Source organism: Mus caroli, unplaced genomic scaffold (assembly GCF_978045245.1).
Source record: "Mus caroli unplaced genomic scaffold, Mus_caroli_1 scaffold_13, whole genome shotgun sequence".
In the NCBI taxonomy this organism is placed as follows: Eukaryota; Metazoa; Chordata; class Mammalia; order Rodentia; family Muridae; genus Mus; species Mus caroli.
The window spans coordinates 101,262,814-101,290,004 of NW_028227268.1; the positions used below are offsets into that span (position 1 = coordinate 101,262,814).

The following is a 27,191-nucleotide window of genomic DNA, read 5'->3' on the forward strand; positions in this document are numbered from 1 at the left end:
GAAGTCCATTAATAAGCACTAAACAGAATTTTGTCGTCAGTGTTCTTCTTTTATTGCCTACTTCCCTCTTCCAGTCAGATCACATAAGAGGGATTCTGTTGTAAACATGTAATCTCATGGGCCCCTGATTAACCAACGAGACAATTACTAGCCTGATCTTAGACCTTTTCTTTTAAACCCCAAATCAATAAGTTTGCTCTACCTAACATCTAACCAGGCATTTCTAACTTTGAAATTAACACATGGAGCAGTATTCATCCGTGTGCTCAGCAGTAAGTATTCACAGACCATGTAGTGTGTTGCACTGTCCAGGCACTGGAACTAAAGCTGTCTATGAAGCAGGTAGAAGAGCTCTTCCTCATTCTTCTAAGGTGGAAAGAAAGAATAAAACTTAGTGAAACATAAGTCATCAAAAGAAACAGACGTTAAACATAAACATATAGTGTATTATGTTAGTGAGTCTCATTCTTTAAAGGCCTCCAAAAAGAATTTAGTATTCTTATCAATTAAAATATTTTAATAAGAAAGCTGGTAATATATTTTATAAGATGGGAAAATTTTGCAATTTGGGGACGTTGCATAAATCTTTTCCTGAGTTGTAGCTCCCCCTAGTGGTGAGTGATAGACTTGACTGGCCTGGAGAAAAATGTATTTTCTGTAGGTAGGTTATCATGAAGCATCTCTGTCTTTGCATAAGCTTACACTTTAAATTGCATCAACATTTTATATAAAATATTTAGCTAAAGTGCTAAATTCTATTGTAAAATATGGATTTTGGTTGCAAGTCAGTTAATACATTTTCCTGATACTGAAGGGCAGGTAAGGAAAAGAAACTAAAAGTCCTTTTGACTTTGAAAGTGTTTCAAATGCAATGAGTTCTTAGAATTGTTTTTATTTTTTTTGAAGCAGTCTGTCTATATTTTAGTCTTATCTTGAACTCATGGCATTCCTCCTGTCTGGTCTTCCTGCATGCTGAAATTCCAGGTATAGTCTACCATTCCTGGCTATAATATTAAAATTTTACTAGATACTAAATATCCCATTAAAACAAAGAAGTCTCAAGTATATCATCCTTACAAGTCTGCTGGGAACATCCGCCCTAGCAGGTGCTACGGGGAGTGCTTTATACATGTGTCTCACCTTCTCATTGCAATAGATTATGGGTTAGACATGTAGCCCTACTTTAAAATATTGTCACCTAGAGAAGGTGAAGGGTCTGCTAAGAGTTATGTGATTAACATGTTAGGATTTCATTCAGTCTCATTTTTCTCCAGGGTCTTTTTCTTAATGCCTGACTCAGTGGTTGCCTCCCTGAATGATAGAGGTCACTTGGGGTGGGAGTGTGTGGATATTTCATTTGGTGATATGTTTGCTATATAGACCTGAGGATCTAGGACCTGAGTTTGGATACCTAGAATGGTGAAAATTGGGGCAGCATGTGCCCGGTGCCTGTGGTACACGGTGCCTGCAGTGCCTGCAGTGCCCTGTGCCTGGTAGGTAGACACAAGCTGACCACTGGAGCTCTCTGGACAGTCTGCTGTATTTCAGTGAGAGACCTTGTCTCTATAAATAAGGTGCAGAACAACTGAGGAAGACGCTTGCTTTTGACCTCTGGCCCCCACATGCATGCATGTGAACACATACCACAAACACCTATCATCTGCATACAAACACACTAAAATAAGTAGAGATTGAAGAATCAGAGGACTTTTTAATTGGCCATCTTTAGCAGTAAATCTGTGAGGAAGTATATATATATTAGATTTTAAAAGGTAAGCTTTTAATATTTATATTAGATCCAGAAGCTATTTGGAGTAATTACTTGGTTGTTATTAGACAGTGTGAAATGGAGTTTTGGGATTTATTACTCATAGAAATTCATTTTCCTTGAGGTAAGCTTTTTTATGTAATGCATTTTACATGTAATGAATTTCATACAAAATTCCCAATTTTGTATGTCTGAGTTTGCTTCTTGGAACTGAAAAGCTACTTGTATACAAACAAACCTTTTCAGGCAAGTCTACCACAAGCTGTGTGGCAGTAGATATATGATGTAAATTGTTTTTGTTGTTGTCATTTGAGACAAGATCTCTCTACATGGCCCTGGCTGTCCTAGAACTCAGTACAACACTGGCAACACTGGGGTCAAAGGTCTGCACTGCCATGCCTGGCTTGTGATTTAATTTTTATAGTATCTGCGTATTCAATTATACAATGCTGGGGTTGATGTCTCATTTTTAGGTTATTAAGGATTAGAAAAAAACATATATAAAGCATATAAAGGTGCTTGTGTGCATGTGCACACACATACACATGCATATATAAAACTTTCTTTTCTTGAGAGCTTTAAAACAAAAAAACCTAGATTTCTAAATTAATAATTTCAAATTAAATTTTTTCTACTTCTTTTATTTATGTGTTCCATAATTTCTAGGCCTTATCTTTAACTAAAGAGCTGATAGTCTCACTAAGATTTTCACCCTTTGGTTACATCTGTCTCCTTATAAATTAAGAAGTGGCTTTAAAGTAAGTGTAATTACAGAAAACACTTTAAATATTTTTCTAACATCATTCCTTAGTATGAAATATCAAATTAGTATATCTTTGAACTGTACTAAGATGTTTTATTTTAAATAACATTGTTGGAGTTTCTAACCTGAGTTTTATTAAAAAATTTTTTCATCGACTTTTCCTTGGAATTTGCAACAATATCTGAAATGACTGTACATACTTTTATCTTTTGTACTGCATATTGTGTGAGGTAGTGTTCTCAGCATCAGCAATTATGAATCGAAATATCTTTTCAACTTTGAAAAATGTTGAAGATGCTTTTATACCCTGTAGTATATTTATTTAGCCAGTTTAATTTTTATTTTAAATGCAAAAAAGCATATTGGTTTTATTAGTATTCAAATTTGCTTTACTCTTTAGTACTTGGTAAAGTTAAATGTATTTCAAAGTCTTTAAAAGAAAAAAAATTAATGGTTTATTCTCAGTTAATATTTGATTTGTATACCTAGTTTTATATACCTACATTCATGGGGTCATGCAAAATTTTCTTGGGTAAAAAGGGAAAATCGTAAAAAGTTTAAGATGCTCCCTCCCCCTTCACCCCCGTCCTAGTTTAGTTGTCCCCAGGCCTAGCTGACAGCCCCTCCCACCTTCCTTTGCTCTACCAAACTTTAAAAAATGAATCTCAGAAACTGTAGCTTCTCTGTCTCCTCTGTGCATACAAGGCTTCTGCACATGCCCAGCCCACGTGGCCAGCACGGTGCAAGTGGCTCACATGTGTGTGCATCTGTGTTGCTGCTGTGAACACAGCTTGCTTTTAGTTGAGCTTTCTGACCTATTAGGCTGAAGGTTCAGAGTTAGCCATTTTGAATCTTTAGAAGTGATCTGGTACTGCTGACCAAGAGGGAGTTGGGCTGCTTGTGTTTGTTCTTATTTCTCCATGGTGGTGGTGGTGGGGGGGAGGCTCCCCTATTAGAAGCGGCGAAGCTTTCTCTTAACTCTCAGCATGAAATTTCTGCATTTAGACTAGAAAGCTTGCAGTTTAACACAGGCTTTTCTGGTCTTTTAATGATGTTAGTGTCATGTCTGTGATGGTGTGCATGGTAGCTGGGGTGGATTAGAGAGAACATGACCAGGAGTAGCATAGAGCTCTGTAAGCCTGCTTACTCTGGTTTTGGTTAGGCTTCAATCAAAGCCCATATCTGTATTCCCCTGCCCTCCGGCTTCCTGTTTTCCATGTGTGTGGGTATGTAGACACACATGTGCTAGTGCATGTGGAAGCAGAATTGATGCCAAGTATCATCTTCAGTCACTGTCTGCCTTATGTACTGAGGTGCAGTCTTTCGTTTGGAACCAGAGCTTGCTGGCTTGGCTACTTGAGGTAGCCAACTTGCTCCGGAGATCTCATCTTTGCTTTCCAAAGTGTGGAACGATACATGGGCCACCCAATTGCTGGCTTCTAGCAGGAGAGGCAACCATGTACTCACTGAGCACTTTCCGCATCCCTCCCCCCTTCTTGGAGAAAAGGTGCTTTTTAAAAAAATGCCTCCTTTGCTTTAGAGATCCTTTGAATGAGAATATATGGTCATGAGTGAGAATATGCTTATGCTTGAGCCTTTTGGAACTCTAAGAATCTGCGCACCTCTGTCTGTTTGTTACTGCTTCATTTTTTCCAACATACTATACAGGTAACATGATTTTTTGATACATGCATGCACTATATTTTGTTTAGATCAGATTAAATAGATCTGCCTAAAGATCATTTCTTTGTGGTAGATTTTCCAGATCCTTGCTGCTGGCTTTTGCAGTGTGTGCCACGTTATTGTCCCCATGGTCAGCCTGTGGCCATAGTAAGGCACTATGTTTAAATTGCTACAATCTAAGTGCTTTGGGGTTGGAGTTATCCAAGTTTTGTCTTAGTTCATTGTGTAGGGATTCATCTCTAGTGATGGTAATTGTTTCTTACATAGAAATATATAAAGTTCATTGTGTTAACACACTAGTATCCATAATTGTTCATTTATTTCATGAGCTTTTATTAAATGGATACAGAGTAGCAGATAATTGCTAATTAATGAGACTTCAATAATGGAAAGATGCAGAGATAAATAGGCAAGATTAAGTTAAGGGTGCTGTATGTGCCCATATAGAGAATACCTAATGCATTCTTGGCGAGGTAAGGAAGGCTCTCTGTTGAAAGTGATATAAACAAATCTAAGGGATAAAAATTTCATAACCTTTATTTGTAACTTCAGAATGTAGACTCTCCATGTAATGTTATCTTGTTTGAAAGATTTCTTTGAAATTCCAGAATTTGATTAGACTTGAGATGAGGTTATTCATGGTATTTAACCCACTTAGCATAAATGCCTTTTCATTCTATTACAGAAATGTTAATGTGTTTGATTATGGGAGCGTGTTGTAGTGTATCGATAGGTGCTGTATTGCCTTTCTGAAATGCTTTTCAAGGTGATACCTTTGATGGCTTGAGGGGACTGAGTAGCTTGAGCAGAGGTCTGGAGGCAGCAGAGACCATAGCTCCCACGTGCAGCAGAATACTGTCCAAACGGTTACCTACTTGCACATTTCATGTGAGCAGTGGTTGTTTAGGGCGATGGTGGCTTATGGACATTTAGTTGAATTGTGCAATAAAGAATTTAAAAATGTATTATATTATTACTATGAACCTATTGATTTACTTGGCATACATGATAAATAAGGATGGAAAAGAAAGAACTGTATGTGTGCATATATGTGCATGTGAATATGTGGGTATGTGCACATTTTTGTTTGTTTGTTTTGAGACAGGGTTTCTTTGAGTATCCCTCGCCCAGGCTGACCTTGAATTCAGAGATTTACTTGCCTCAGACTCTCAAGAGCTGGAACTAGAAATGTGTACCACCACACATGATGTGGGTATGTAGCATGTGAAATTCAGAGGTTGGCATCTTGTATCTTTTCTCAATTACTAGCATACCTTTTGAAACAGGGTTTTTCACTGAATTGAGAGCTCACTGTTGTGGTTACACTGGCTGTCCAGTGAGCCTCAGGAATTGGCCTGACTCTGCCTCCCACTCCAGGCCAGCTCTGGGGTTATATATATGCATTGCCATATCTGACCTGTATATTGGTACTAAGTATTTTAGTAGTCGTGGTTCTCTAAAGAAAGAGAACTGATAGAATGAGTGTGTGTGTGTGCATGTGTGTGTGTGTGTGTGTGTGGTGTGTGCATGAGGTTAGCTGTCTAGTTTGGTCTTTGGTATTCACTGGAGCTCCAAAGAAGTTGACTGTAATGCCACGGAAAGAATGAATTTGCCATCGAGAGTGGGGCGAAGAGCAGAAGTGTGTGGCCCACTTCAAAAGATCTGGATTAAAGGTGGTCTTCATATGTCAAATTATTGAAGAAAAAACCCTCACAGGTATACCTGTGTTTTCAGTAAAAGACTCTGTTGCAGAAGGTATGGTAGTGATTGAGAAAAGATCTGAGATGCCAGCTTCTGAATTTCACATGCCACATGTGCAAGTGTACACTTGAGTTTTAGTTAATTTCGAGTGTAGTCAAGTTGACAACCAAGAAGAGCCATCGCGGGATGCAAACCAAAGTCATTGTGCATGCATAACAAACTATCAACTAAGCTGTCTCCTCAGCCCCAAGACTCAAGGTCTGAAATATCAGTGCATATTCACTGTAAAGTGGTATTTATATGTACATCTCATGTACTTACTCATAATATATTACCTCGCCCTTTATTTTTTCTTTCTGCTGCTCTTCCTAACCTCTTCCTCGTTCAGAATACCCTCACTTGTACTTGTGTCACAACAGTCTCTCTGTGTGTGTGTCTCTCTCCCTCCCCCACCCTTCCCTCCCCTCCCCCTCCCTGTATTTCTCCCCCTCTCTGCATTTGCTTTCTGAGTTTGGCTAATCTCATATAGCAAGATGACTTCCAGTCCTATTTTCTTGCAAACAACACATTTAATTCCACTTTTATACCTAAATAATGAATAAAGCTGCATTTTGTGAGTGATATTTTCTTTATTCATTCATCTATCAGAAGCATCGATGATACTGTCTTTCAATGCTCATGGTTCCTGAAGTTGTGAGCATTGCTGTTCACCCACACGTCTGGACCCTCTTGGGCCTACTGTTTTCTGTTGCGGAAGACAGAGTCTGTGAGCACTGAGTCATTCTCTTTTGTATTTTATTTTTAAACTCAAATTTGACATTTGTAAGTGAGAGTATAGATACTTTATACAATTTTGAAATGTATTCCTTTAGGAAAATGCTTTTACAGCTTCATAGTTCAATCAGTAGATGATATACTGGATTTTTGTGGCTTACTTTTCTTTCTAAAATTGTTTAGACAGGCCAATGTAACCTTAAGACCTTCATTTGCCTCTAATAAAAATTGAAGTGTATCAGTTAAATAAATTCACAGTTTTATAGATCATTAATAGTATTTGATAGGCTTTGTTAAAGAATAGAAAGCAGGCCTACAAGGTAGCTCAGCAGGAAGAGGTGGCTGCCAGCAAGCCTGATCCTCTTTGATCCCTGGGACTCTCAGGGTAGAAGAGAACTTAGTCCTGAAAATTGCCCTCTGGCTTTATGTAATTCGCCATAGCATTCATGCGTCTAGAGTATATATGCATTCACCACACCCAAAATAACCACACACTCTAAGAACACTTATTTAAAAAAGAATGCAAAGAATATTCAGTTAATAAAGCGTATTTACCTTTTATGAAACCTCTCTAAAATAGATAGAATTTCTTTGATGAGTGAGTCAGGGATCCACAGAAAGCAGCTTGATTTTGTCTGTTTGTTGGGTTTTAGTTTTCTCTCTGTTTTTTCTTTGCTTCCTTATTTGGGAATCCCACATCATGCACCCCAATCACACTAACCTCCCAGCCCTCCCGCGTCTGCTCCCCCAAAATCCCTCAAAAAAAAAGAGAAAGGAACAAAACAAAGCGAAAAGCCCCATGTTCACTTTGTGCTGTCCGTGTGCTCACTGGAGCATGGTGAAACTTGCCAGCCCCCAAGAGAAGGTGAGTCTCTCTTCATCAGCACCCTCACCAGAAACCATGAGCTATAGAGAGAGCCTTCAGGCATCCGGTGAGGGACAGGGTCCATCCCCAAGTGCCCACAGACAGCAAATGTGGCTTTGGGCTGCAGCCCCACATCTAGGCCTTAAATTTTCACTGATTCAGTCATAAAGTGTTTATTGGTCTATGTACTGAATTTAGAACAGGGGAACCTGGGGGGGGGGATCCAGGGAAGGGGGATAACATTTGAAATGTAAATAAAGAAAATATCTAATTAAAAAGAAAGAAGTAATGGTCTAAGTTAAGATATTGTTTGAATCCAGATAAAGATTAAGACGGTCTTTATTATATAATAACTTTTCTGATGGTTTGTTCTTAATTTGTGAAAAATATAACAATTTAAGAATAGAAAGGAGTTCATAAATGTAAAGAAACAGCCATGAGGTTGTAGACAGCTGATGATGTAGTGCACAGTGCAACAGCTGCTGAGCACGAGCACGTGTGAGGCCCTGTTCCCCACATGACAGACATGCTGCCTTTATATTACAGATATCAGTAATGTAGAAGCCAAGCTTGAAAACTTTTTCTTAGAATTCGAGGTGAAAAATTATATTGAAATTTTAGAAGGAAAAATGTAAAAGATCAAGGTAGAATCAGGACATTAATTCTTTTTATAGGCGTGATACGTATGGCAACAGTTGATCAAAGAAACAAACTTTATATGGGCTTCCATATAAAGATCAATATGGGAGGAAGGCTTCAGGAGGTTGAGAGTTTGATCTAGACCAAGTCATGTGCTTGACTTCAAGTGTGTGCATATTACTATAAAGAAAATTGTTTTTTTTAATTAGATATTTTCTTTATTTACATTTCAAATGTTATCCCCTTTTCTGGTTTCCCCTCCAAAAACCCTCTATCCCATCCTCCCACCCCCTGCTCACCAACCCACCCATTCCCACATAAAGCCAGAGACACTGAAACTTATAGACGAAAAAGTAGGGAAGAGCCTTGAAGATATGGGCACAGGGGAAAAATTCCTGAACAGAATACCAACGGCTTGTGCTGTAAGATCAAGAATCGACAAATGGGACCTCATAAAACTGCAAAGCTTCTGTAAGGCAAAAGACACCGTCAATAAGACCAAAAGGCAACCAACAGATTGGGAAAAGATCTTTACCAATCCTAAATCTGATAGGGGGCTAGTATCCAATATATATAAAGAACTCAAGAAGTTAGACTCCAGAGAACCAAATTAGCCTATTAAAAATGGGGTTTTTAAACAAAGCTAAACAAAGAATTCTCAACTGAGGAATACTGAATAGCTGAGAAGCACCTAAAAAAATGTTCAACATCCTTAATCATCAGGGAAATGCAAATCAAAACAACCCTGAGATTCCACCTCACATCAGTCAGAATGGCTCTTTCATTCTTAAGAGACTGGGGTTAACGGAGGGTGCAAGTAATAGGGTGCAAGCAAGAGGCCAAATCACATATGATGTTGCAGAGAGGTAGAGAAGGGGACAACAGAAGCGAAGACAGTTGCCTTTAGTTCTCTCTCCAAGGTGCTTTTGATGGCCTTGAACTGATGGTTTGTTAGCCACAAGATAGCCAGTGACCACAGGTTTTCCCCTTGTGTTATTTTTGCCTCTTGACAATATAAATTGTCTTGCTTATTTGCGAACTATTTCAATTCAATCATTATAAAAAAGCAAAGCTCTAATCATTTGAGAATATATTGAAAAGTATGACTTGAATATGCAAATTATATGTTGAATAGCTTTAAGAGTAAAATATCCCCGTCCTTTCTTTCCTTTCTCCCACTTTTCTCTGTATATATCTAAGTATAGATATAGATATATACAGTGTGTGTGTGTGTGTGTGTGTGTGTGTGTGTGTGTGTGAGGGTCTCTGTGTACCCCTGCCTTGCCTGGAACTGGACCAAGACAGATCCACTTGCCTCTGTTTTCCGCATGCTGGATTAAGGCATCCACCACCACACTGACTCTCAACTATTATTTCACCTGGTTTTGTAATGGAGAGTAAAGCTCAAGAAAGTGCATGTAAGGAGCAAAGGGTCTGAGTAGGAGGCTCTGTTGCAACCTTAGCCAAAGGTCTTCTGTGGTTTTCCTTGCTTTCTCTTCTTTCTGAATAATAGCTTTGATTTTATAACACTTGAATGTTTTTGTTCTTTTGAGGGCAAGTTTAATTTAGGAATAAATCAATCAGTAAAATAAATTTTAAGGACTTTTTCTTCCTCTTTAAACTTAAGGAAAAATTCAGAAAAGTAGTCAGATAACATGAAATTAGTGGAAAACTCTCACTAGATCTCTAGCAGTCAAGACTGACTTACTTCACATCTCCAATAATACATTCAACAATATATTCCTTCCTACCTTTTATTTGTGATATTTTCCAAAGTTGAATTTTGTTCCAGTGACACTTTATAGTTTTAAAACAGAAAAGAATAGGCATGAACTTCTTCTAATAGTGGCTCCTGTATATAGAGACAATGAGAGGACAATGAGGGTTTGCTTTCTTTTGATATTTGATTTTAACCTTGTTATACCTGATAACGTGAAATTGATTATACCTTTGCTTCCTAGACATTGGAGATGAAAACAAAGACAAAGTGTTAGTGTACAGGAGTTTTTAGTTCGAACAGGGAAAGAGATGGCTAAGGAAATAGTATGCAGCAGGAAAGCTGGAGGAGGGTCCAGGAAAGGCCTGTTGAGGGTGATGAGGAGGTCACATGTAAAGTGGCCCTCCAAAGCTTTTAAAAAGTGTGCTCATCAGATCGTATGTAGAGAAATTTTCTACGGGTGAAAGAGTGGAGCTGGATTGCTGCAACTTTATTTGTAAACTAGGATGGAGAGAAGAAACTGAAGCTGTGACGGAAGGTCAGCATGGTGGACAGCTTAATGCACTTGAACTTTATCTTAATGGTTTGCAGTATCTAAACCTGACTACCTATCAGTTAGTTACCTGCAGGTCTGTTAACATACATTGTTTTGCTTGTGCCCTGTGGGCTTCTGATTTCTCATTCTAATAAGATGTCAGAAGCCATGGAAAAATTGTAAGCAGAGAGATACGACTGTCTGAACTTGTGTTTTAGAAGATCAATTTTTAGCTTTCTGGTTTTTTTTTAGATGTATTTATTTTTATTTTAAATGGATGTGTGCCTGCATGTAGGCATATGTATGTGAGCGGCCTGTACCTGAGGAGGGCTGAGGATACCATGATTTGGAGTTACAAGCGGTTGTGAGTCGTGTGATATGGGTGCTGAGAACTGAACTCCCATCCTCGGCAAGAGCAGCATGTGGGTTTTTATTTGTTTGTTTGTTTGTTTCTGTTGTTCTTGTTTGTTTGTTTTAGATATTTTCTTTATTTACCTTTCAAATGCTATCCTGAAAGTTCCCTATACCCTCCCCCCTCCCTGCTCCCCTACCCACCCACTCCCACTTCTTGGCCCTGGCATTCCCCTATACTGGGGCATATACAGTTTGCAAGACCTAGGGGCCTCTCTTCCCAATGATGGCCGAATAGACCATGTTCTGCTACATATACAGCTAGAGACACAAGCTCTGCGGGTACTGGTTAGTTCATATTGTTGTTCCACCTATAGGGTTGCAGACCCCTTCCACTACTTGGGTACTTTCTCTAGCTACTCCATTGGGGGCCCTGTGTTCCATCCAATAGATGACTGTGAGCATCCACTTCTCCATCCAGTATTTGTCAGGCACTGGTATAGCCTAACACGAGACAGCTATATCAGGGTCCTTTCAGCAAAATCTTGCTGGCATATACAATAGTGTCTGGGTTTGGTGGCTGATTATGGGATGGAGCCCCGGGTAAGGTAGTCTCTGGATGGTCCATCCTTTCGTCTAAGTGCCAAACTTTGTCTCTGTAACTCCTTCCATGGGTATTTTGTTCTCTATTCTAAAGAGGAATGAAGTATCCACACTTTGGTATTCCTTCTTGATTTTCTTGAGTTTTACAAATTGTGTCTTGGGTATCCTAAGTTTCTGGGCTAATATCAGTAAGTGCATATCAAGTGACTTCTTTTGTGATTAGGTTACCTCACTAAGGATGATATCCTCCAGATACATCCATTTGCCCAAGAATTTCATAAATCCATTGTTTTCAATAGCTGAGTAGTACTCTGTTGTGTAAATGTACCACATTTTCTGTATCCATTCCTCTGTTGAGGGACATCTGGGTTCTTTCCAGCTTCTGGCTATTATAAATAAGGCTGCTATGAACATAGTGGAGCATGTGTCCTTATTACCAGTTGGAATCTTCTGGGTATATGCCCAGAAGAGGTATTGCTGGATCTTCTGGTAGTACTCTCTCTAATTTTCTGAGGAACTGCCAGACTGACTTCCAGAGTGGTTGTGCAAGTTTGCAATCCCACCAACAATGGAGGAGTGTTCCTCTTTCTCCACATCCTCGCCAGCATCTGCTGTTACCTGAATTTTTGATCTTAGCCATTCTGACTGGTGTGAGGTAGAATCTAAGGGTTGTTTTGATTTGCATTTCCCTGATGATTAAGGATGTTGAACATTTTTTCAAGTGCTTCTCAGCCCTTTGGTATTCCTCAGTTGAGAATTCTTTGTTTAGCTCTGTACCCTATTTTTTAATGGGGTTATTTGAATTTCTGGAGTCCAGCTTCTTGAGCTCTTTGTAAAAATTGGGTATTAGTCACCTATCAAATTTAGGATTGTTAAAAATCCTTTCCCAATGTAATGGTGGTCTTTTTGTCTTATTGACAGTGTCTTTTGCCTTAGAGATGCTTTGCAATTTTATGAGGTCCCATTTGTAGATACTCGATCTTACAGCACAAGCCATTGCTGTTCTGTTTAGGAATTTTCCCCCTGTGCCCATATCTTTGAGGCTTTCCCCCACTTTCTCCTTTATGAATTTCAATGTCTCTTGTTTTATGTGGAGTTCTTTGATCAAGTTAGACTTGAGCTTTGTACAAGGAGATAAGAATGGATCAATTCGCATTCTTCTACATGATAACTGCCAGTTAGTTGTGCCAGCACCATTTGTTGAAAATGCTGTCTTTTTTTCACTGGATGGTTTTAGTTTCCTTGTCAAAGATCAAGTGACCATAGGTGTGTGGGTTCATTTCTGGGTCTTCAATCTATTCCATTGATCTACCTGTCTGTCGCTGTGCCAATACCATGCAGTTTTTATCACAATTGCTCTGTAGTACAGCTTAGTGTCAGGAATAGTGATTCCACCAGAGCTTCTTTTATTGTTGAGAATAGGTTTTGCTATTCTAGGTTTTTTACTATTCCATATGAATTTGCCCTTTCTAACTCAGTGAAGAATTGAGTTGGAATTTTGATGGGGATTGCATTGAATCCGTAGATTGCTTTCAGCAAGAGAGCTATTTTTACTATATTAATCCTGCCAGTCCATGAGCATGGTAGATCTTTCCATCTTCTGAGATCTTTAATTTCTTTCTTCAGAGACTTGAAGTTCTTATCACACAGAACTTTCACTTCCTTAGTTAGAGTCACACCAAGGTATTTTATATTATTTGTGACTATTATGAAGGGTGTTGTTTCCCTAATTTCTTTCTCAGCCCGTTTATGCTTTGTGTAGAGAAGGCCATTGAATTGTTTGAGTTAATTTTATATCCAGCTACTACAATGAAGCTGTTTATCAGGTTTAGGAGTTCTCTGGTGGAATTTTTGGGGTCACGTATATATACTATCATATCATCCTCAAATAGTGATATTTTTAATTCTTCATTTGCAATTTGTATCTCCTTGATCTCCTTTTGTTGTCGAATTGCTCTGGCTAGGACTTTAAGTACTATATTGAATAGGTAGGGAGAAAGTGGGCAGCCTTGTCTAGTCCCTAATTTTAGTGGGATTGCTTCAAGTTTTCTCCATTTCCTTTGATGTTGGCTACTGGTGTGCTGTATATTGCCTTTATTATGTTTAGGTATGGGCCTTGAACTCCTGATCTTTCCATGACTTTCATCATTGGATTTTGTCAAATGCTTTCTCAGCATCTAACGAGATGATCATGTGGTTTTTGTCTTTCAGTTTGTTTATATAGTGGATTACCTTGTTGGATTTCCATATATTAAACCATCCCTGCATCCCTGGGATGAAGCCTACTTGGTCATGATGGATGATCGTTTTGATGTGTTCTTGGATTCGGAGTGTGAGGATTTTATTGAGTATTTTTGCATCGATATTCATAAGGGAAATTGGTCTGAAGTTCTCTTTCTTTATTGGATCTTTGTGTGGTTTAGGTATTAGAGTACTTGTGGCTTCATAGAATGGATTGGGTAGAGTACCTTCTGTTTCTATTTTGTGGAATAGTTTGAGGAGAGTTGGAATTACGTCTTCTTTGAAGGTCTGATAGAACTCTGCACTAAACCCATCTGGTCCTGTGCTTTTTTGGGGGATGGGAGTCTATTGATGACTGCTTCTATTTCTTTAGGGGAAATTGGACTGTTTAGAATGTTAATCTGATCCTGATTTAACTTTGGAACCTGGTATCTGTCTAAGAAGTTGTCCATTTCATCCAGATTTTCCAGTTTTGTTGAGTATAGCCTTTTGTAGTAGGATCTGGTCTTTTTTTTTTTTTTTCTTTTTTGATTTCCTCAGGTTCTGTTCTTATGTCCCTTTTTTCATTTCTGATTTTGTTAATTAGGATACTGTCCCTGTCCCTTCTAGTTAGCCTGGCTAAGGTTTTATCTATCTTGTTGATTTTCTCAAAGAACCAGCTCCTGGTTTGGTTGATTCTTTGTATAGTTCTTTTTGTTTCCACTGGGTTGATTTCAGTCCTGAGTTTGATTATTTCCTGCTGTCTACTCCTCTTGGGTGAATTTGCTTCCTTTAGTTCTAGAGCTTCTAAGTGTGCTGTCAGGCTGCTAGTGTGTGCTCTCTCTAGTTTCTTTTTGGAGGCACTCATGGCTATGAGTTTTCCTCTTAGGACTGTGTTCATTGTGTCCCATAAGTTTGGTTATGTTGTGGCTTCATTTTCATTAAACTCTAAAAAGTCTTTAATTTCTTTCTTTATTTCATCCTTGACCATGGTATCATTGAGGAGAGTGTTGTTCAGTTTCCACGTGAATGTTGGCTTTCTATTATTTATGCTGTTATTGAAGATCATCCTTAGTTCGTGGTGATCTGATAGGATTGCATAGGATAATTTCAATACTTTTGTATCTGTTCAGGCCTGTTTTGTGACTGATTATATTGTCAATTTTGGAGGAGGTACCATGTGCTGCTGAGAAGAAGGTATATCCCTTTGTTTTAGAATAAAATGTTCTGTAGATATCTGTTAAATCCATTTGTTTCATAACTTCTGTTAGTGTCCATGTGTCTCTGTTTAGTTACTGTTTCCAGGATCTGTCCATTGGTGAGAGTGGGGTGTTGAAGTCTCCCACTATTATTGTAAGAGTTGCAATGTGTCCTTTGAGTTTTTCTAAAGTTTCTTTAATGAATGTGGCTGCCCTTGCATTTGGAACATAGATATTCAGAATTGAAAGTTCATGTTGGAAGATTTCACCTTTGATGAGTATGAAGTGCCCCTCCTTGTCTTTTTTGATAACTTTGGGTTGGAAGTCAATTTTATTCGATATTAGAATGGCTACTCCAGCTAGTTTCTTTGGACCATTTGCTTAGAAAATTGTTTTCCAGCCTTTTTTTGTAAGGTAGTTTCTGTCTTTGTCCCTGAGGTGGGTTTCTTGTATGCAGCAAAATGTCGGGTCCTGTTTGTGTAGCTGGTCTATTAGTCTATGTCTTTTTATTGGGGAATGGAGTCCATTGATGTTAAGAGAAGTTAAAGTAAAGTAATTGTTACTTCCTGTTATTTTTATTGTTAAAGTTGGGATTCTGTTGAGAGACTGTCTTCTTTTAGGTTTGTTGAAGGATTACTTTCTTGCTTTTTCTAGGATGTAGTTTCTCTCCTTGTGTTGGTGTTTTCCCTTTATTATCCTTTGAAGGGCTGGATTCATAAAAAGATATTTGTGAATTTGGTTTTATCATGGAATACTTTGTTTTCTCCATCTATGATAATTTAGAGTTTTGCTGGGTATAGTAGCCTGGGCTGGCATTTGTGTTTGCTTAGGTTTTGTATAACATCTCTCCAGGATCTTTTGGCTTTCATAGTCTCTGGTGAGAAGTCTGGTATAATTCTGATAGGCCTGCCTTTATATGTTACTTGACCTTTTTCCCTTACTGCTTTTAATATTCTACCTTTATATAGTGCATTTGTTTTTCTGATTATTATTTGTCAGGAGGAATTTCTTTTTTGATTCAGTTTATTTGGAGTTCTGTAGGCTTCTTATATGTTCATGGGCATCTCTTTCTTTAGGTTTGGAAAGTTTTCTTCTATAATTTTGTTGAAGATATTTCTGGCCCTTTAAGTTGAAAATCTTTATTCTCATCTACTCCTATCATCTGTAGGTTTGGTCTTCTCATTGTGTCCTGGATTTCCTGGATGTTTTGAGTTAGGATCTTTTTGCATTTTGCATTTTCTTTGATTGTTGTGCCCTTGTTCTCTATGGAATCTTCTGCACCTGAGATTCTCTCTTCCATCTCTTGTATTCTGTTGCTGATGTTCGCATCTATGGTTCCTGATTTCTTTTATAGGGTTTCTATCTCCATAGTTGTCTCCCTTTGTGTTTTCTTTATTATTTCTACTTCAATTTTTAGGTCTTGGGTGGTTTTGTTCAATTCCATCACCTGTTTGGTTGTGTTTTCCTGTAGTTCTTTAAGGGATTTTTGTGTTTCCTCTTTAAGGACTTCTACCTGTTTAGCAGTATTCTCCTCTATTTCTTTAAGTGTGTTATTAATGTCCTTCTTAAAGTCCTCTACCAGCATCATGAGATATGATTTAAAAACCTAATCTTGCTTTCAGGTATGTTGGGGTATCCAGCACTGGCTGAGGTGGGAGTGCTGGGTTCTGATGATGGTGAGTGGTCTTGGTTTCTGTTAGTAAGATTCTTACTTTTGCCTTTCGCCATCTCGTAATCTCTGGCATTAGTTGTTATAGTTGTCTCTGGCTGGAGTTAGTTCATCCTGTGATTCTGTTAGCCTCTTTCAGCAGTCCTGCGAGTCCAGCTCTCTCCTGAGTCTCAGTGGTCAGAGTACTCTCTGCAGGCAAGCTCTCCTCTTGCCAGGAAGGTGCACAGACTTCTGGCCTTCAGACCTGCCTCCTGGCTGAAGATGAAGGCCTGAAACAGAGCCTGTCCCAGAAGATGTGTTGCCTCTGCATTCTGCATACTCACCTGCACAGACTGGTCTCCAAGGGACCTGGGACACAAGATGGCTCCCTCATCTGTTCTCAGCATGTGCTCTTAACAACTGAGCTCATTTGTCTACCCTTTTCAGGTGATTTTGACCATGACTCTCAATAAAAAGACATTGCCAGGCCCTATGGCATAGCCCTGTGGTCTCAGCTACTTTGTTTGTTTGGTTCTTTGGTTGATTGTTTTTTGGTTTTTTTTTGTTTTTGTTTTTTTTTTTTTTTTTTTTGTTACATGGTTTCTCTGTGTAGCCCTGGCTGTCCTGGAACTCACTCTGTAGACCAGGCTGGCCTCAAACTCAGACATCTGCCTGCCTCTTCCTCCCAAGTGCTGGGACTAAAGGCGTGTGCAACCACTCTCCTAGTCTCAGCTACTTGGGAGGCTGAGGCTGGAGGATAAGTAGAAGTCCAGACTGAGCAGTGAATTCTAGGCTAGACTGAGAGGCTTAGAGAAAGGGTCTCAAAATGGAAAGTAAAAAGAGGGTGGGGAGGAAGCAGTGGTAGAACACTGTCCTGTTTAGCAGGTGAGCCTGAGGCCTCACCATGCACCAGTGCAATGGTTCATCTGCTTTAAGTGTATGAGATCTAGGCCCCCCAGGGGGACGGGTCTCTGGGCATGTTTATGGGGGACTGTCTTTTAAAAATGATTCCTTTTTTGGTGGGGGGAGCACCAGGTAGATTTGACTGGATTGTAACTCACTATGTAGATCAGGTTGGCCTCATACTCACAGGTAAGTCTCCCTTTTCTTCTTAAACTTGTGATGTGTGTGTGTCAGGAATGGAACTCTGATCCTTGTCTTGCTGGCCCCATGGGGATTGTCTGGATTGGGGTTATTGAGCTGGGAAGACCCATCAACACTTGGTGGAACCATTGCCTGGGCTGCAATCTTAGACTGTATAAAAAGTCAAAAAGAAGCTGAGCAGCACCGCTGCCTCTTCCTCTGCTTCTGGAAGCTTCTGCTGCTAGGCATTCTCTCTGGTGACTGGCTGTACTGAGGAGCTGTGAGGTAAAATAAACCCACCTCTCCAAATAACATGCAACGAAAAGAGGACGGACATAATTTTGAAGAAAAAGAACCCCAAATTCTAAGGTGTGACTGTAATAGCAAATTGAAGAAAGTATTTCAAACTCTGGCTTGCTTGTTAGCATTTAGGCATGGCTACATATAATGTCTCCAATAACAGCAGCTATTTGATAGCCTTATCCTAGGGAGTGGATCAGGCAGGATGCTGTATTATTTATTTTAAAGTGTATATGCCATTGCTTATATTCAAAAGTAAGCCCCTATTGATCTAGCCGTGAATTTTAATAGAATTATTTAGTTCTCAGTAGTGCTGCTCTGCTTGAATCGTGGTTAATATCATTTGATAATATTTTGTCCTGAGCATTACTCCTAACCATGACTCTGAAGTTGTACTTTGTAAGTGTAATATGCAGAAAAGCAATCTGGGAAGGATAGGAAATAAAGTACAAGTTAATATGGGGAGTTCCTCCCTCCTCCCTCCATGCATTTTCTCCTAGCAGAGCTGCACAGCTTGTCTGTGGGGAAGAAAGTCTTCCTGGAACCATCGTTCAGTGTAATGCTGTTGAGAGTATTATAGCCACTTGATGGCACCCTTTGATTTGGTACCAACCTCATTAGCAGTAGCTCAGTTCAGGGGAGTATTTGCAATGAAATAACACATAAGAGCTAAAGAGACTGCAAGGTATCTGGTTAATGTAGAGATGAAATGAAGGCAACAGCAAGGCTAAGCTTCTCTGACCCTTCATGAGAGAATAGATGAAAAAAGGAAGAATAAGCTATTGTGCCAAAGGGAGATGATGAAATTCAAGATTCACACATATAATCTTGGGCTCAGCCTCTGAAATGTTAATCCCTAGGTAGAATTATTTGAGCTATAGATTGCAATTTATCATCAAAATGGCACTGTGTCAAACAATGCTTTTTTATATGTGTGATATTTAGAACCATCTAATTTTAATATAGAATGATTCACAGAGCACTGGTAATATTTAAGTAGCAACTCCTCAGGGTTGTGATGGGGATACAGTGTGGTGGTTTCTTTATATCAGAATGCCATTGTGTTTCAGAAGGAGGGCTTGGAGGAGACGTGTGCTTTTCTTTTAGAGGTGGTTTTGTTTTGGTGCCAAGAGAAAAGGATTATTAAGGAATGCCTACTGTTCAGTGGTTTAGAATTGCTGTCGTTCATCTGCACACTAAGGGTGTTTTTATAGCTATAGAACAATTGAGTTCTGATGCTGCTGAAAATACTGGGGTTGGTTTTTAAGAATGCCTCTGCACTTTCGTAATACTATAACTAATATTAGTAGGAGTCTTATTCAAACTCAGTGTGCCCAGTAGAGAGTGTTGTTGTAAGCAGCTCATGTTTGTGATGCTTAATTCTTAAAATCAAACTTTCCCAATTTAGAAACCTGAACTGAGTGAGGTGGGAGGGTGCTGCATATATCCTATTGATTGGCCGCTCAGCCTTGATGATACCGTAGAGAACTCTGCTTGGAAGACCAAGCTGCTTGGAGGACCAAGCTGCTGCGTATCCCAGTGAACACTCTTCTTTCAACTTTAACCTGCTTACTCAGCAGAGACTACTTTCCCCTTCCTTCAATGAGGAAAAACAGTTATTCTTGTTTTACTCTTCAGAAATGATTTTATTACTTTTGCATGCTATGCACTTACTTCTGTTGTACCAACAGCCTTGACTTCTAAATGAAACCTATAGTTTAATCTATATGTGATATAATGATCATGCCATTCCAGTGCCTTCATTACTCACAGCAGGTTCTGCAGGCTTGCTGTGGCCCTCTGGGGATATTAGGTATAGTGGCCCTCTGGGAATATTAGGTATAATACAGTTCTGTAAGATACTGCTTGCTGAAGAACGAAGACCAAACTGTGGACACTTTGTCCCTTCTTAGAATTGGGAACAAAACACCCATGGAAGGAGTTACAGAGACAAAGTTTGGAGCTGAGACGAAAGGATGGACCATCTAGAGACTGCCATACCCAGGGATCCATCCCATAATCAGCTTCCAAACGCTGACACCATTGCATACACTAGCAAGATTTTGCTGAAAGGACCCAGATATAGCTGTCTCTTGTGAGGCTATGCCGAGGCCTAGCAAACACAGAAGTGGATGCTCACAATCAGCTATTGGTTGGAACACAGGGCCCCCAATGGAGGAGCTAGAGAAAGTACCCAAGGAGCTAAAGGGGTCTGCAACTCTATAGGTGGAACAACAATATGAACTAAACAGTACCCCCGCGCCCCCCCCCCCCCCGCTCCCAGAGCTCCTGTTTCTAGCTGCATATGTATCAGAAGGTGGCCTAGTCAGCCATCAGTGGAAAGAGAGGCCCATCGGTCTTGCAAACTTTATATGCCTCAGTACAGGGGAATGCCAGGGCCAAGAAGTGGCAGGGGGACTTTAGGGATAGCATTGGAAATGTAAATGAAGAAAATACCTAATAAAAAAAAACTAAAATAAGTTAATAAATTAAAAATTTAGAAACACACACACACACAAAAGATACTGCTTGCTTATACATGGGTAAGTCTATCTTGCTGTATTTTGGCTATGATGGGAAAAATATTTGATTTTTAACAGTGGTGAGGAGAAAGTAGAAGGATCTATTATGAAAAAAAATATCTGTTCTATGAATATGGCTTGAGTTTGCCAGCTACATGAATTTATTCCCTCCTTCCTTCTTCCTGCCTCCTCCTCTCCCTCCCTCCCTCCCATTCTTTCCATTTTGTTTCTCAGTCTTGGGGAGCAAACCCGGCTCTATACATGTAGGTGAGCCTCAACCACTGAGGTATATCTCCAGCAACTATCTTCTTTTATTGAACATAAAGAGTTAAGCCTAAGACCCTAAGTTATCTACAGAAACTAACATTTATGCATGCTTGAGGAACTTAACTGTCTGTCCTTTAACCCATCAAATTATTAAAAAGAGACAGTACAGGATAATCCTTTGCTCCCGTTACAAAAGTGCTCTAGGAGACTGAGTAGCCATCCATTACAAATTACTTGTGTCAGTAAAGGTTTCAGAACATACATTGGAGAAACAACAATATAAGTGTGTATGTGTGTGTGTGTGCGTGCGCATGTATGTATGTGGTGTGTATGGTGTGTTTGTGTGCTGTGTATGTGTGTGAGGTTTGTATATGTATGCAGTGTGTATATGTGATGTATATATATATAGGTGTGTGGTGTGCATGTATGATATGTGTGTGTGGTGTATATAGGTGTGTGATATGTATATGTTCAAGTGTGTATATGTGTGCACATGTATGTGTATATGTGTGTGTGTGATTTGTATGATTTGTATGTGTTTAAGTGTGGTGTATGTGTGTGTGTATGCATGTGTGTCGAGAAAGATGTCAAGTCTTATGATACTCATGTTTAAATTAGAAAACTGCTTCATCAGTTTCTGCAATTATATTTGATGTTTTAATTTAAATACTACCATGAAAGATGGTAGTTCTAGGTTCTGTTTTTAAATGTGCCTTTCTTGACCATGAACTCTCCTCCCACTCAAAGGCTGCTCTGCTTTCTTTTTCTCAGGGCTAAGTCTTGTAAAGGACAGGCATTGTCTCAGATGTATGCTATTTTCTGGTGTTCACAGGTGTAACCCTGCGCTTTACTCTTAACTCTGCACAATCATTTTAGAAGATAGCTGCCAAATTCAAGACTGCTGTAACCTTTTAAGCATGCCTTCTGATTCTACACAGAGTGCCAATGCACACATCTTTAACCCACTGCACTGAGAGTCTCATAGCCAATGCCAAACTCAGTGCTCCAGCCAGGTGCCTTTCAGCATACACAAAACTGGTCAGTGTCCAACTCTATCCAGCCACCCACACTAAATCTGAAACCTCGTGATGCTGCCATAGGTGCCTGCGGGATAGCACTCCTGCAAATTTTAAGAAATGCAAGATTGTTACAGCTACTAGGAAAAAAAATTCCTCTTCGTTGCCAGGTACCTAAAGCTTATTTGTTTTCCTAGTACCTTCTTCATGTGCTGTGTGATGTCAGTGAACACAATTGGTTTGGGAAAGGTATTCCATACTGCTCTGTCTTCTGGCACCTTCACCACCTTCATAGAATTCAAGTGGCCAGGCTGGGGAACGGGCCCAGGTGACTCTCTCCATTTTTCCTGTAGCAACAGAGTGTTTCATTGACGGCTGACCTTTCCCCCTGCAGTGTCTTGGGTCACTGAATAAACTAAGTGAGGAAAGCCTCTTGGCTTGATCTCTATTGGTAGTGTATCAGCCACAATCAACCAGTCAACAACAAACAAGCAGAATGCTTTATCAGCTTGCTAAAAATGCCAAAGTGGAGTTCAGGGAGAGTTTGTAGCACAAAGGTTTTTTGTTTGTTTTGCTTTTAAAATAATGTGTGGGTTGTTGGATACTGGTTGAAAAAGCATACTCCAAAAGAATGTTGGATTCCAGTGTCACCTTAGTAAATTGGTTTTTCCTTACACGTTTTTCTTTGCATTTTTCTTACATTTTTGTGTTTGTACGTGTGTGTATGTGCATTGTTGTCTTGGTGCGTGTGTGGATGTCAGATGAAAAACTTGAGGACGTCAGTTCTCTTTCCTCCACCTCAGTGCCCAGGATCCAACCTGCACTGTCGGGCTGTGACACTGACACTGAGCTCTTCCTCCTCCTCCCTTGAAAACTGGCATGTGCTTGTTAGCATGCTTTAACAGTAAAACGCAGAGCTCATAATTTTATAATAGAATGTCAGTCTACCTAAGTATTAAGCTTAATTAAAAGAACTAATTATCCCTCCTTTGCACACACTTGTGTTAGGCTGTGGCTCTAGTGATCACACACTTCACTTGCTGGGGTTTCTCCATGCACCGTAGAATTCTATTGCAGAAGCAAGGTCAGAACGTTTCACTTTAGTCCTTGTTTCTTCTCTCGGCTTCACTCTTACAGGTACATTACATATGTCTGAATTAGGTAGAAATCAGCACCCTGTTCTGAAGATGTTACGGTCTATGCCATCATTAGGTGAGCACAGTTTAATAAATGCCTTCCATGTTTTATCTGAACACATTGCTTTAAGACAGTAATACACTGCAAAACAATGCTGTGATGACAGTATTGTTTCCTGTAAGTTATAACTCACTATTGCGCTGGGCTATCGTTTTAGGACCTAGTTCCCTTGTGTAGACATGGGTTTCTAGATAAGAATAATCAGAAATTTGAGCTTAAGTGAGGCTGAGAAGTCATGGAGTTCTCCCTCGTTTGCTGGTAAAGAGGCTAAGGTGCTATGGTCTAAACACCAGCCCAGCAGCTATCTGAGGTGCTATTACGATATCACCCATTTCTTTGTTGCTACTCTGAGGTTCACCCACCAGTTTCAAGTATTCATATATATTTGATAATATGATTATAGATATTTGCTTTTATATCTCTTTAAATAGAACGTAATTCAACTAATTTGGAAAACTGGAAGTTGATATTTGGTTAGAGGAGAAAGGTATTTTATAGCCAAAGGTTCTTACATAAAGCTCAATTTTTCTGAGGTAGGTGGATGATAGTGTTTTTAACAAAATAATCACAAGACTTAATTAAGCATGGAGTGAAAAGACCTGATTGTCTATTTGAGCCCAATGTACATGACCACCTGTGTATTTTAGCCACACATTAACATTAGAACTTCGCTTATTATAAGTTATGCTAATATTTTTTGGACTCATGTTACAATTTAGTTTCATTTTAAAAATTTAAAATTATAAGATTGAATATTTTAATCTTATAATTGTGTGAAAACATTTAACAAATAGCAGCCTATGAAGTCAAAGTTGTTAGTTTTAATTAAAATTTCTAAGGATAAATTTTTAATAATTTTTTTGGAATAGCTAGTTGACCATCTTAAGTTTTGATAACTAAAATATATAGGTTTATGTTTATAATATATTAAAATCATGAAATATATAAGTATTTAGGATTTTTAAACAATATTTTGATGCTTGCTTAAATATATAAATTAAAAACTTCTTTAAAATAAGGTCATCTTAATGTTAAATTATAAACTTGTCTCAGTATTCAAAAAAGAATACTCAGTAACTGTGGCTGTTCTCTGTACATTGCTCTGGAAGCGGTTAGCTTCTGGCTCTCTGACAGCTGTACTGTAAGCCTGTACTGTGCTAGCTGTCTTACTGCAGTCTGTCTATAGCAGTGGGCACTTGGTCACATGTACATTAAATTGGGTTGAGGCTGACTTACACATGGTTTTGGTGTTCTGCATCTACTTTTAAAGTATGCCATTTGGTACCATCATGTAAGTACTGCGTACACTGCTGACTGAGGCAGCTTTAAGTATAGGGCACGCATTTCCAGTTCTGTGACTTACAGAATGATCGTACCTTAACAGGAGATTTGTCCCTGAGATATCAGAAACATCTTAGAGCCCAGATCAGTCAGGGGTTTCTATATCCTTCTCATGTATTTGCTCATTTTAAGTGACATAGCTCTTATATATAATTTGTGCACTTCGAATAAAGCTTTTAAAACAGTAGATGCTCAGCATGTTTAAAAAATGAACTTGTCATATATATATACACACATACACACACACACTCTCTATATATACACACACACACATATATACGTATATATAAAACGTTTGGATTTTTCTTTAATTTGACTTTACTTTTTCATGTGATAGTTTTGTATCTCCCTGCTAATTTGAAGCAGCTATGTGTTAAAAAGTATTTTTGTCAATTTACAAACTGCAGCAAAACCATTATGCATTATAAATATCCACTAAGTGTACAGTTTCATTCTTAGTAAATTCAGAGTGACATGCTTAAGCTTTGCTGCCTACAGCCTTCTTAGTTTCTGTACCTCAGTAAGATGTGTGGTGTGACAGTCTGTGACTCAGATCTGCAAAGGAACAAGCAAAATTTATAACCCTTTGTCATACGACCAACTTAGTGGCTAGAAATAATCAAAAGGAAAATTATCCTTGTGTTAACAGAATGACTTGTTTTGCTTTAGAATTGTTCTTTGTTTGAACATGTCTTGGTATGAGTGTTAGGCTGCTGCTCAGATTTAGAAACATTTACAGTTAGCATTATTTACCTTATTTTAAATGGGCATCATGTTTGTCCTTTTCAGACCTTTTACATAAGTGTCTATAGAACTGATGTTTTCTCCTATGTAGAAAGATGTTTGCTAACTCCAGCTTTTCCTAGTGGTTGGGTTCTTCACAGGCACTGATGAGCTCTTTCACAAGTGTGAGCCCTAAGAGGGCTCTGTTTCTGCAGCAGTGACTCTGGGTTAGAATTCATGCCAGTGATAGCTTGACTCAGTGAAAGGCTAGAGGGCTTCAGATTATTAGACAAAACTAGTCCTTCACCAGGGCTTCTACAGTGGCCTTGCTCATTCAAGGACGGTTCTTGTGGCAAGGTTCAGAGTTGAGTTTAGAGGCAGGTTTCAATGCAGACATGTCAACAAGTAGATCGTATAAAATGAAAGTGATGACTGGGGGTGACAAAATGAAATCAAGTTAACTGGAACCACCTGAAATCGTCAGTTTAGCTTGGTAGGGGACTGAGAAGAAGGATTCTAAACAAGCAGGGATACTTTGTAAATAATGACTCTGTGTTACATATGAGCCACTAACAAAAGGGAGGCACAAAAGACTCGATTGGCTTGTTTGTTTTTTTATTTTGCATTGGGAGGAAAAAGTAGGAGAGGGGTATAATTTAGGTCTGATAGAAAGAAATGGGAGCTGCCAAACGCGCTAGGAAGGAGGGGAAATGAGGGGGTAAAGAGTCTGCACTGGTTACAGGGAATGCCTGTGAGCTTAGCAGTGACTGAAGTCTCGCTTACTTTAAAATTTTATACAAGGTCATTCACCCTCAGTATTTCTTATTCTTGCTCCACACCTAGGCTCCATCCTTCATCTTATTCTCTTTGTAAGTTGCTTTCATTAGCGACTGAGGGGTAAAATGGAGATCAGAGAACTGACTTCAGACCCGAGCTATCTTCTCTGTTCTGTAGTTGGTGCTTTCTAGATTATTTACAACATTTCTCCCCTACACATCCTTATTTGTCTTTGTGTTGGTGGACCTGGTGACTGAAAACCTCAAGTCAGTCAGAGTGTAGCTTCAATCAGATTATTGGTTTTGACTGACTTTAACTTTTAAATCAAGCAGGAATTGCAAGAATCTAAATTGCCTTAACTACTATTTCTTGATGGACAGGCAAAGTAATTTAATTTATAAAATGACTTTATAACAAGCATGAAAGGATAGATAGCACTGACATTTCTTTGTGACTGAGGTATAGTAGCACACATCCAGGAGGGTGCTGATTTATAAATGTGTATTCTCAGTGTCTGGTGTAGTCTGGGGTTTAGATACCCTGAGCTTGGGAGAGCTCTTCTTGTAATATAATTACTTTTTATGCTATAGGATTTTATTTTTTAATGTCTTCGTGTATTTAAGTATTTTAAAATTATGATTACTTTTGCTGTATTTAATATGAAATCTTTTTTTTTAAAACGCTCTTTATCATCCTACCAAAATTTAGCTTGTCTTCCCATCAAAATGGATAAATCCAAAAAACCTATTTTGGATAAGTATAATATTTTCAAAGTTTCTAAGTTGAATAAACTCTTTATTTTCCACTGAAACTTTTTTTTATTGTTTTGAGCCTAAACATGAACAAATTCTTTTTTAAACATATGCGTATTTAAATAAGCAACACTTCATATCTTTTCTTCATAAAGTGAAATATTTCCTTAATGCTAACACAATCCTAGTCACTTCTCTGCCAAAGCAAACAGAAGAATGAACGCTTTAGTAATCATCCGTAACTAACGTGGGTACACAGAGAAGAAAATCAAATCTGTTTTTGACAAGAACCTTTTGATGGAATTAGAGAGAGAGAGAGAGAGAGAGAGAGAGAGAGAGAGAGAGAGAGCGAGCGAGCAGGAGAGCGCTGTTCTCTCTCTTCTCCTGAAGAGAGATTTCACCTCCCCGTGGGTCAGACTCTTGTCATTTGTGAACATAAAGGAAGGTTAGGTCTTTATTTTCACTGCTGCACACAAATGGCAACAAGTCAAAACTTGGAAGAACTTTAAATAAAAGTGGCATTCTCCTGCCTCCTCCCTTCCTTCCAGCTCCAGCTCCACATCATAGAGGTGTAGCTTTTCATCCCAGTTCCAGTTCTCTCCTCCTCCGTTGTAGCTCTGAAGGACGCATATTTAGTGAGTTGGTAACCTCACATAACAGTTACTGCATTTCTGGTTCAGGTTTCACATGCCTGCCTGGAAGCACTTCAAAAATAAAAATAGGTCACACGGAGGTGTTCTCTGATGA

At 38.9% G+C, this 27,191-nt stretch overlaps 1 protein-coding gene across 11 annotated transcripts in view; it reads left to right on the forward strand.

Annotated features, from left to right (window-relative positions):
• Ehbp1 (EH domain binding protein 1) overlaps window positions 1-27,191 on the forward strand; it is a 297,197-nt gene that overhangs the window by 58,027 nt on the left and 211,979 nt on the right. The window lies entirely within an intron of this gene.